Genomic DNA, 12,685 nt, shown 5'->3' with positions numbered 1-12,685 from the left:
GTTCAACAGGAGACCTTAAAGTGCTTTGAATCAAAAACTTTAAGGCTGATATGAGACGGAATTCCTTGCTAACACTCTATTAACTTCAGTGGTTGCATACATTCATAAGCCTAGATGGAAACATAAAAATCCCCAGAATTTTCAGAATGTATCCCAGTCTCTTGGAAAGAATGGCTCTGCTGTATATTTGGGTATCACTTCCTTACCAGATGCCATGTGCAACATTTGCCATTCAGTCAGTGCTGCTATGAGAATGCTATTTACATTCTTAGGTGTTACGATATTCCCTTATTGCAGAGGGAATACGAAACATCAATCACATGAGCAGGAAAATTTCCAAATGATAACAAATGAGTTAAAATACACAAATGAGAAGCAAACTCTTTTAAAAATGAGCTAGGGGTTGAAGGATACTACAGAATTTGTATGCAGGATGGTGAATTTGCTTATAGTTTTGCATGCTTCCCTGCCTGATGCACAGAGTAGTCACTATGATGTGCAAAGTTGATTCATGGCTGTCAAATTGTTTTATTCATGGGGTTTATGGGACTTGGTCCCCTGGTCACCCTAGCAAAATGTCCTTTTCTCATTGTACTTACATGGGGAGTGGGCTGTCAAAATTTCACACAGCACCAGCCATACATGAGCAGTCCTCACGACTTCTCGGTGAGAGGGTAAATTTTGCTGGGGGAAAAATCTTGTTTGTTCAGACTTGTAGGCCTAGTTGACAGCAGGTCTGGTTCTCTGAGGTATCAAAACCACCAGCTTGCCCTATTTTTATAGACAGATTCAGATTGATCTTGCTTGTGGATGCCAACATGGTCCTTGGGAGTGTGAGAGCCACCACTTGTGCCCATCCTGACTTTTAAAACCATGCTAGGAAAAGCTGTTGGAGCTGGTAGTGCAAATCTTAAATGCCTCGTTGATTGAAGGGGCTCTCCCTAGGCCTTTGAAGGAGACAGTTTTTAGACATTTGGAATAAAACACTTGGCTTCCGGTGGTGCTGCTGGGGAGAGCACTCCATTTCCCCAGGCTGTCCTGGGAGAAATCCAAGTTTGCGTTATTTCTGGGGTACATAGATACCCCAATCCGACCCTTGCAAGTGGGTTGGAAAGCAGGAACTCCCTGCAGCCCGCAAACGCGGTTTGACTTCCTAGGTACTCTGAGGGGGCTTTTTAAGCCCCTCGGAGTCCTGGACGCCGGTCCTGCGAGGGCACTAGGGAAGGACATCGCCAAAACGCAACTTAGGCATCAAGCTCCACCCTCCACCACCTTAATACCAACATAAGGACTACATAAAGAAAAGAACCTCACCTCTTGACACCCAAGTGAGTACAAAAGAACTCTTCGTCTACTTACTGGAAACTTGAACAGACGGGGGGCTGATAAGAATATTTCTGGGACCCCCATTCCTCCTTAATCCGAACTGAAAAAGTTTGATCTGAGTTAGTCATCGGGATTAGCGACAGGAGCCTTATCAATCCGATCAGCCTAAACCATAATAAAGAGTCGGAAGGATACCTTTTGATTGACAAGAACTATCACCAATGGGTCCAAGGGAAGGGGAGGGAGATTTTTCTTCCTGATTTTCCGGTGAAGAATATCCTGCCACGTTTGCAGTAAGGGAGCGCCTGGAACGGAAGACCCTCTATAACAACCTATCTATCATCGGAACTAAAATAACAGGAAGTAGTTGTAGGACCGATTACGCGTCGCACTCGAGTTACTTGGAAATCATTCCTGAAGGAACAACCATCGAGAAGAGGCGGTAGAAGGTCCACGGCACTAGCAACTTCCTGTATACTTCCTGATCAGCCCGACCTAGAGCGACCGAAAAAAACTCACTGGTATTTCAAAACTTTAAAACGCAATTCTAGAGCCTATTTCGACTCTTTTCAACCCGAAAAAATTATAAGGCTGATGTTTGAATTATTATCTTTTAATTAGAACTTTAAAGGCCCTGTCTGTGGACATGTATTTTATCAGCTTCTTTTGGCTTAATACATAGCCCTGCTCCTATGAAATCAAAGGGAATTCTACAGAATTCAAACATGGAAAAAAAAATACAGGACATGCTTGCTAAACATTCTGAGGCGACAATTAAACAATTAAAACAGATTTCAACACAGATGGCTCAACTGATTTCAATGATGACGACTCTTGACCAATCATCACAGGTAGGCAATCAGAAGTTGGATCTGGTTATAGAAGACATAAAAGTCTTGAAAATTCAAATGATGACCACAAATACAGACATACAAGCAATGGACTCTTCTGCCCAAAAAGTCATGGAAGAATACAAGGATACAAAGAAGAAGACAGAAGTTCAAGAAAGCAACCAGCCGGCGATAAAGAGATCAGACATACAAGAAATAGACTTTTCATTTAAAAAAGTCATGGAACGACGTGTGGATATAAGGAAGAAGAGAGCAGGTCAAGGAATACAGATTGAAGCCACGATGGAGATGAAGCCCAGAAAGAGTTATTTTTGGATACGTATCCTGTCTGAGGAAATGAGAGAGAACAAAGAAATCCTGTTCCCATACCTGACTGGCCTATTTCAGTTACAGAAGGAAGTATTAGACCATGGTTAAAGGATTGATTTAAACATGATTGCTGGACCCAAAGGCTTTGATAGTGTAGACGGGTGGCATGGCTATTAATGATGTAGTGGAATTAAGATTAAGATATCATTTTGGGAATAAAGGGCTAGAAATTCTTGAGAAAAAAAGACTGGATTGTTAAAATGTTTGAAGTGGCAGAAATGGCAAAACTCACAGCTATTCTAAATGAAGAAAATGACGTTCGGTTTCTGGGGGAATGGGGGGCGTGGATGCATTATTGTGAATATGAGTTAAAATTGGGAAGAATGGAAGAATATTTTCTAATCTGATCCAGAGGATTATTTTTGGTTTTTTTTTATAATGAATAAGCATAATTATATTTACTAACAGATTATGGTTTTTTTTATACAGGATATTGATAGTTTATTAAGATTAGATTAACCACGACGAGATGAACTTTTTATTAAGAGGAAGATAGAGGTGAAGGGGAAGTCAAAATTTTCCATTTCTTTTTTCTTCTTTTTTTTCTTTATTATATGTTATGGAACTATAACAACTTTAGGTTAGAATTGAAATTTTATATTGTCATAGATGTTGTTTAATGCAATGGAAAATTTTTAGTATAAAATCCAATAAAATCTATATATAAAGGAATAAAACACTTCATTGACTAGGGATGAGGTGGCCTATTATAGGACAATCTTCTATTGATCTTTTTTGGGGAATGTTATAGTGTGTGTGACACAGCTTCCCTTGACCCATTCAAATCCATTTTCAGGCCTGGGTTTGGAACCGAGATGGCTTTAGTTGTACAAGTGGATGATCTTTGTATAAAGTTGGACAGGGACAATAATTCCCATTGATACTGTTAGATCTTTCAGTGCCTTTCTAAAAAGTTGTCCACTCCATTCTTATCCACCAGTTGGAACATGAGTTAAGGGGGTAACCCTCTGGTGATTTCTTTCTCTACTGCCTAATCAGACTTAAAGAGTTTCTACTGGAGTTGCAGATTTGTACTGTGAAGGGTTGCCAACCTCCAGATGGTGGCTGATCTCCAGGCAACAGAAATCAGTTCATCTGGGGCAAATGACCACTTTGGCAATTGGACTCTATGGCATTGAAGTCCCTCCCCTCTCCAAACCCTACCCTCCTCGTACTCCACCCCCAAAATCTCCAGGTATTTCCCAGCCCGGAGCTGGCAGCCCTAGTACTGTGGGATTCCACTGAATGAGATCATCTTGAGCTTTGGGGATTGGGGATCACCAATATGTAGATGGCACCCAGCTTTATATTTCATTGCCCCAGTCTCCAGATGCATCCATCTTGTTAGCCAAGGCTTTGAGGCCATGTTCAGGTGGCTAAGGGAGAGAAATCTGCAGTTGAATTCAGACAAGACAGAGGTCATGCTTGTCAGGAAGGCTGATATTCTGGAGGTATTGGATCCACTTATCCTGGATGCAGTGTTGTGTTTTTTTTCTTTTTCAGAGAAGCTTGAAAGAGTTCAAGGGCACAGTCTTGTTGTTTGAAAGGCATATCTGCACAGAAGTCAAGAGCACCTTCTATCAGCTGCATCTGGCTCACCAATTCTCTCTTTTCAAAGATTCCACTGATCTGGCCATGCCGACCCATGTTTTTGTAACCTCATATTTGGATTACTGTAATGTGCTCTACACTGAGTTGCCCTAGAAGATGAAAATGGCTGTTATTGCCAGGGACTAACCAATGGGAACATATGTTGCCCATTTTGAAACAGCTTCATAGACTGCCAGTTTATGTTTATGGTTGCCACTTTCCAGGTAGTAGCTGGAGATTTCCGGCTATTACAACTAATCTCCAGCCGAAAGAGATCAGTTCACCTGGAGAAAATGGCTGCTTTGGCAATTGGACTCTATGACATTGAAATCCCTCCCCTCCTCAAACCCTGCCTTCCTCAAGCTCTGCCCCAAAAACCTCCCACCATTGGTGAAGAGGGACCTGGCAACCCTATATATGTTGTGATTCAATTCAAGGTGTTGGTTATGACTTCTAAAGCCCTTCATGGCTAGAGGCCCACATCTGAAAGACCATCTCCTCCCATATGTTCCCATGAACTAACTACAGTCTTCAAGCTGCCACCTGCTGGCTGTTCCTCCACCTAGGTTTGTCCTGGCATCGACCAGAGCCCAGGCCCTTTCCATCATGGCCCCCACTATGTGGAATGAACTTCCTGGAGAGGTGAGGGAAGCTCCCTCACTTGATACCTTTAGGAAACACTGCAAGCCTTGCTTGTTCACCAGAGTTTTTGATGGGGTATAAACACCAGGCGTCCTGAGGGGGAGGAAGGAGTTAATTTAAAAAAATATTGGTCATATTTAAATTATTACTGGTACACCTCCTTGAGCAAAAATGAAAGGCGGGGAATACATGTTTAAACAAACAAAAACAAATAAACACATAAAGATCAACGTTTGCATGTCAGTCAATTCAATTCAAATCTCCCCATTTTGATTTCAGTTCTCTCTTGTGAGAAATGAACCAATGATCAATTTTACTTGTTTTTCCATACATTGATTTCCACTTATTAAAATGCACATATTTCCCAACATTATTTGTGCATCACTTGCACATAAATTGGGCTATATTCCTAGGATGGGATGCTGGGCAGCAGGTAGCTGCAGCACCTGGGCATGGGCCTTGCCACCTCCCTCCTGGGCCCGAGAGTTTTGGGCATTGATGTCACAAAGAAGATGCTAGGAAAGAGTGAGCCTCAGAGGCTATCAGGCCATCTGGAAAGCACGGAGGCAGCCCCCCAGAAGCCCAACCATTAGAGTTGCCAACCTCCAGGGGGTGGCTGGAAATCTCCTGCTATTACAACAGATCTCCAGATGACAGAGATCAGTTCCCCTGGAGAAAATGGTTTCTTTGGCAATTGCACTCTTATGGCATTGAAGTCCCTCCCCTCTCCAAACCCTACCCTCCTCAGGCTCTGCCCCCAAAATCTCCAGGTATTTCCCAACCCAGAGCTGGCAACCCTAGCTTGGGGAGACCCTAGCGAAGTAAAGCGGTGCCATGGCCAAAGGCCCGGACAGCACCAGTGTGGGAGGAGCCTCACATGGAATAAAAAGCAAATGGAAAATGTCCCTGTTGGTTGGATCATCCCTGAAGATACATACCCTAATTCGGGATGCCAGCTCTGGGTTAGAAAATACCTGGAGATTTTGGGGGGAGGAGCCTGGAGAAGGCAGTGTTTAGGGAGGTGAGGGACTTCAGTGGGGTATAATGCCATAGAGTCCAACTTCCCAAGCAACCATTTTTTCCAAGTGAACTGATCCCTGTCTTCTGGAGATCAGTTGTAATAGCAGATCTCCAGCCACCACGTGCAGGTTGGCAGCCCTAGCCATAATATTTTAAATTTGGTCCAGAACACTCTTAAACAAATCAGGATACAAACTATTCCTTGCTTCAGCCAGGTGGCTGCTATGTTCTTACTGTGCTCAATTCAGCTCCTTCGGTACACTAGTGTGCATTCGGTGTCAAAAAAAAAAATGCTTTGCACATTGATACCTTTATTTTCCTTCCCTCGATATTAGATTCATCATAAGGCCCTTTTCATATATCAAACGCCCTTCCCATCTCAGCAGGGCATTACTGAGCTTCATGTACTTCAGATGAGAAAGTGACACCACCAGGTTTTCATATCAAGTGGCAAATTCTGCATTCTCTTCTCGCAGCCACCAGCAAATCTCAAGACGTCTTTATTGTCCACATGGGATGGAACAGATCATTGGACGAAGATGGGAAATTGAGCTGAAGGGATGTGTGATGGCTTCAAAGGCAAAAGGGAAAAAAATTAAATCACACTTCGCTGTGACTCTTTAAATAGATCCTTCTTAGTGCCAGGCTGCGGTGCAGTGCTGTCTATATTGAAAATACAAAATCAATTTCCTCGCAGGTGTGTGATGTTTAGCAACAACAAATCTTTTAGGATGATTAATCCATTGCATTACACCATGTCTTCTAAATTAAAGAAACTGAATATGAAGCATTGCAGGCAATATGAGTATTTCCTCTGCTAAGCTACAGTCCTTATAAATCATTACCGTCACACTTGGTTTTTTAAATTTGAATTCATCAAAGGTTGTGCGCATGTTCTGTGTGCCTTGGAAGAAAAAGTGATTACAGTATGTTAATGGAAATGGGAGGCAAGAAAGAAGCCGATGTGAAGTTTTACAAATGAAGATGAAAAGGATACATTCTAAACCCCTTTCCAGTAAGGGGGGGGAGGTAAATAGCAATTTCCATGTCTCTATATTTTTAAATATATAAATATATATATAGCCTTTCCCTTTTCCTACCTAAATATTGGTGAATCCACGGGGGAACTGCTTAAGAGAACCATACTAATGAAATTAAATTGAAAGGTAATTATTTGCAGTTCAGCTTTAATCATTAATAAAAACTTAGCTTAACCTGCAACATGCCTTTGTGTCTTCATTTGAGGAGCATCAATCCCTGTTGGGTAGGAAACTAGTCTCCTCTGCTTTTTCATTCACCAAACGCAAACCCTGTACACACAGATTATCTGTACTCAGACATCATGCTTACAGGGATATGGGATTGAACCATTAAACCCCCACCCTGCCTATGTTCAGCATAATGCCAGCACATAGCCAGAGTGTACATACATTGGCTCTGACAATGCAATCAGAAACACTACTTTTCCAAGTTTCCTGGATGGTATGGGTGGAAGCTAAGTGCATAAAGTTTATTTGCACATTGGTTCCAAAGTTTGACTGAATGTACATAGGAGGCACAGCTAGTGGGCACAGTCCTGCTGTTCCCTCTACGAATGTTGCCTGTATGCAGAAATGTTGTGTGTACACAGGGCTAGTTGAATTGCCTACCTATAACATACGGGCACATAATGAAAATATATCATTTCTCCGTAGCATAGTTCAAAAAGTCAACAAGATTTGTTGATTTCCACTTAAAATGTTTAAACTTTGTTTATCTGCATTTAACGTGCTTATTTTATTTGCATTTGAAATGTTTACTTTTGCTATGGTTATAAGAAAAGCCCATATTCTGGCACCGGGCAATATGCAGAGAACATTTGCAGGGCAGGAAATCAGTCTCGAAGGAAAACAAAACAAAAACAAAACAAAAATCGTCCATCACCCTACCTTAGTGGTCACTACAGTCCTGTTGTAGCGCTGCCACTATTCCTAATTAGCATTAATACTTCCAAACCGCAGATGAGCAGCTGAGGTTAGAAGACAGTGACTTCCCTTACATCTTATTGGCTGGGGTTTCCAACCTCCAGGTGACGCCTGGAGATCTCCCAGTACTGCAAGTGATCTCCAGCATACAGATCTTGTGAAAATTGCTGCTTTGGAGGGAAGACTCTATGGCATTATAATCTCCTGAGGTTCCTCCTTTCCCCAACCCCTCCCCTCCCCAGGTTCTACCCCTAAAATCTCCAGGGATTTCTCAACCCAGATTTGGAAACCCTATGATTGGCTAATCTGGTCAACAATTAAATGGCCTTATGTACAAGGCTTGTTATATGTGAAAGGTTCAAATCTATTTGCAGTAAAAGGACAGCTGTAAATTGGTATGTTTGTGTGTGAGAGAGAAAGAGATACTTGCCTGCATTGACAATGTTGCTAGAGTTATTGTATGGTATTAAAAAGTAATCTCAACCAAGGCTGTTAAAATATACTGAATCATTCACTTGTGTGCTGCTGAATCGAAACTTTGTTGGGAGCCTAGCTTCCCTACCACCCTAATGAAATAGTCTTGCCTCTCTTGTACTGTCCTATGAGGTATGGTGTACGGGTGAGCTTACCTACTCTGCTTCGGTCTCACTTTGCAGCCAGCACACAGGAGACTGTGGCAGCTTCAACAACAGACCTCTTCGTTGCTTCCAACTGGGAGAGAACAATCGCTAAGACCAACGTGAGTTTCTTTCAATACTGGCTTTGCGGGGGAAGGAGAAACAATCTCTGGAGGGCTCACTTCAAGCTGTACACACAACACTCATGCACCCATCACATCTCTGCTTGATATCCCTGTTCACTAACTGCGCCACAGACCTTTGAATCACTTCTTCTATCACCCCCTCCAAGTCTACCCTTTATCCGATGCTCAAAGTATTTCAGAGCTGATCTGTACACTAAGGACGTGACACATGCAATTCAGCTGTGTTCATTTGTACATATTTAGGCCATAGGTACTACGGAAACGCTCTCCCTCCTTTGGGAGACAGGGCAAAATTTATCAGCTTCATAAACAACATTGTTTGGTTTGGCACTTCCTGTCTGACTGGTTCTCTCCCTAACAACCGAACTTTGTTTATCTGCATTTAAAATGTTTACTTTTGCCATGATTATAAGAAAAGCCCATGTCCTGGCAACAGGCAATGTGCAGAGAACAATGCAGGGCAGGAAAGCAGTTTGAAAACTGCCCATCAAGCTACATTGCTAATCTTTCTGCTTTGGGAAATGGCAAAGTAGTTCCCTTAATACAGTGCCCATCTCTTAATTTGCATGCAATTACATTGTAGAGGATATCTGAATGAAGCCAAAGCCCATGAATAACACTCCTTGAGGGCAAATTCCTTTAATTATCTGCAATGCCATGCAAGCTTCCTCTTGATGTCAAGATACCTTTTCCACCTGTAATCTTGTAAGTTTATTACTAATACAGTGTGGCTGATATTGTCTTCTCTGTTATTACATTCTTCATTGTCATAGAGATTTCTGCTTTTGCCAATCCCATCCCATGTACTGTAGGGTGGTATAGTGGTTAGTGTGTCAGACTATGATCTGGGAGACTCAGGTTCGAATCCTGACTCTGCTGTGGAAGCTTACTGGGTGACCTGGAGCCAGTCACACACACACTATCCACCTAACCTACCTCACAGTGTTGTTGTGAGGATAAATCGGAGGAGAGGTGAATGATGTAAACTGCTTTGGGTTCCCAGTGGGAGAAAGGCAGGGTATAAAAAAAAAAAATTGTCAGCTCTCCTGGCCCAGCATAAGAAGACGTCATAGCCAGCAGTCTATGAGAAACGGGACTGCCATATTTCAAAGTCAGTGACTTCCTCCTAACTTGTAGAAACTTGTATTAGCTCCTTGCCAACCCCAAGAGACTATGATATTTTAGTGTCCATGATTGTTTTAAGCATCAGAAACTTATATACTGAATAAAAACATAAAAGTATAGCATGGTGTAGCGGTTAAGAGCAGTGGTTTGGAGCGGTGGACTCTAATCTGGAGAACCGGGTTTGATTCCCCAATCCTCCACATGAGCAGCGGAGGCTAATCTGGTGAACCGGGTTGGTTTCCCCACTCCTACTCATGAAGCCTGCTGGGTAACCTTGGGCTAGTCACAGCTCTCTCAGAGCTCTCTCAGCTCCACCTACCTCACGGGGTGTCTGTTGTGGGGAGGGGAAGGGAAGGTGATTGTAAACCAGTTTGATTCTCCCTTAAGTGGTAGAGAAAGTCGGCATATAAAAACCAAAAAACCAACTCTTCTTCTTCTTCGCAGTGTTTTCCCAAATAATGTACACCATTCTTACCATTTCTCAAGTTACCTCCTTTAAGCACTTGAACATTTTCATAAACATAGGTGCTAAAGAATAAGAGTGAGAATGATCTTGAAACATTTACCTTGAGCCAGTATTTATTTAATACTTTTTATCCCACCCCAAGAAGCTGAGGGTACTATACATCCTCCATTTTACCCTCACAGCAACCCTGTGAGGTAGGTTGAGAGTGAGGTAATGACTGGCTGAAGGTCATACAGTGAGCTTCACGGCAGAGTGGGGATTGGATTACTTGGGTCTCCCAGTTCTTAATCCACCAGTAAACCATGCTGGCTCTCAGCGGGGGAAGACATGCTAGTCAAGTGGGTAGAATTTGGAGCACTACCATTGTGGGGGGGAGTACTATTACAATTTTAAAAAATACTTTTTCCTGGCCTGCAAAGAAACTCTCATTTTTTAAAAAATTGCTACAAAATGCCTTGACCTGGATGGCCCAGGCTAGCCTGATCTTGTGAGATCTCAGAAGCTAAGCAGGGTGAGCCCTGGTTAGTATTTGGATGGGAGACCACCAAGGAATGCCAGGGTTGCTGTGCAGAGGAAGGCACTGGCAAACCACCTCTGTTAGTCTCTTGCCATTAAAACCCCAAAAGGGGTCTCCATAAGTTGGCACTTTACACACACACACAAAATAAGAAGCCTGTTTTGTAATAAATAAATAAAAATCTGAGGTGAGAAGAAGAAGAAGAGTTGGTTTTCATATGCCAACTTTCCCTGCTACTTAAGGAAGAATCAAACCGGCTTACAGCCACCTTCCCTTCCCCTCCCCACAACAGACACCCTATGAGGTAGGTGAGTCTGAGTCTGTGTGAACAGACTGCTAGACTTGATGGGCCTTGGTCTGATCCAGCAGGACCTTTCTTATGTTCTTATGTTCTTAGAGAGAGAGTGACTAGCCCAAGGTCACCCAGCTGGCTTCATGCGAAGGAGTGGGGAATCAAACCCGGTTCTCTAGATCAAAATCCACCCCCCCCAAAAAAATACCACTCTTAACCACTACACCAGGTTATCAGTGCTTCTGTCGGGGCACTGCATCTACTGGTGCCACCCTAGCTATGCGTGCCATATGACTGGTACATGTCCACAGGTGAGGAAATACAAAAACTAAGTCCTTTAAGTACATCTTCTTCCATACTGCAGTGAGATAGAACCAAGCTAGAGCGAAGGGGTGTTCTGTGGCAGCCACACTACTGCAGCAATGCATGAAGACACCCTGTAGAGAGTGTTGCCTAAGAGGCTCAACTGTGAACCAGGAAGCCCAAAGTTGCTCTTACCATGAACTCACTAAGTGGCCTTATGCAAGCCACCCTCTCTCTCTCTCTCTCTCTTGCATCTGGAAAATGGGATTACTAACATAGCCCTACCTTAAAGGAATGCTTCAAGGATTGATGGGATAATGTATATGCAGGCTTTCACACACACTGGACTTGCTATATAAATATTACTTTTTTAGTGTCAGGTCACAGAGATTAAGGGTGATGGGAGGAGACAGTAGAACAACTCCACATCCGCATATTGGTATGACATCTAATTGAATTTATACCTTACCTTTCCCCATTTCAGGAGAAAAACATCGCCTTCTACATGACAGTGAGATAGAAGCAAACTATGCAATGAATCTTGGTCCTGCCCCACAAAGACATGATGAGCATTTTGCACACGCACATGCACAGAGACAGAATATAGTGTTAGGCTCCACTGGACAGGAGCCTGGCTGGAAGCTTCATGGGGCCAAACCAACCAGCTTGGAGATGGGGGTTGCTTTTCGGCCCACTTTGTATACCTGGCAGGCATTTTCCCTTTTTGTAGCTGCTGGCTCAACCACTTCTTCCAGAGGCATTGTGGGACAAGCTGGCCCCTTTGAGGACAAGCAGAAAATTTTGGGGTCCCTTTCAAATTAGCCTTTTTTCCCCACCTGCCATATAGGCCTGTTGAAGGACTGGTTAATCCCTGGCTACAGTAGTAGGTAGGAATAGCATGTGTTAATGTGTGACATTAAAAACAATTAGAGAAGACCTCAGGGCATCTATGAATGGCATTGTTAGTCAATCCAGCCGCTCATAGCTGACTGGACCCAGGAGGCTGGGGAGGGAACTTCCTTGAGGATGGACATTTGAACACTACTTCTGAAGAAATGGTGGGTCATTTATGCAGGGGAAATTTGTGTTTGGTTTGCTGCACAGTTTTCTGTTTTGAATTCTCAAAAACTATATTAATGAGGGATTCCCCCCTCCCCAATTCCAGGAGTACCTTGTTATTAATTAGGCATCCCCAGTGAATCATGAAGCTTCCGAGTCCCTCCCCCTGAAAACACAGACTTGTTGCAGTTTACTTGGAGGGGGCGGATCAGCTTTTAAAGGGACTGTGTGTGCTTTTGCTGGGTATTCCCCCCCCCCCCATCTTTCTTCAACAGCTCCCTGCTGGGAGCAGCCTTACAACCTTTGCACCCTTCTTCAATGTCTTCCTGCACATTTCGTGAAGGTTTAACTCCTTCTTTTCTGCTTTGCTTTGAGGGAAGGGGTTGGATGGGAGGGAC

The sequence above is a fragment of the Euleptes europaea genome, chromosome 5 (genome assembly GCF_029931775.1).
Source record: "Euleptes europaea isolate rEulEur1 chromosome 5, rEulEur1.hap1, whole genome shotgun sequence".
Taxonomy (NCBI): Eukaryota; Metazoa; Chordata; class Lepidosauria; order Squamata; family Sphaerodactylidae; genus Euleptes; species Euleptes europaea.
This window is presented reverse-complemented; position numbering follows the sequence as displayed.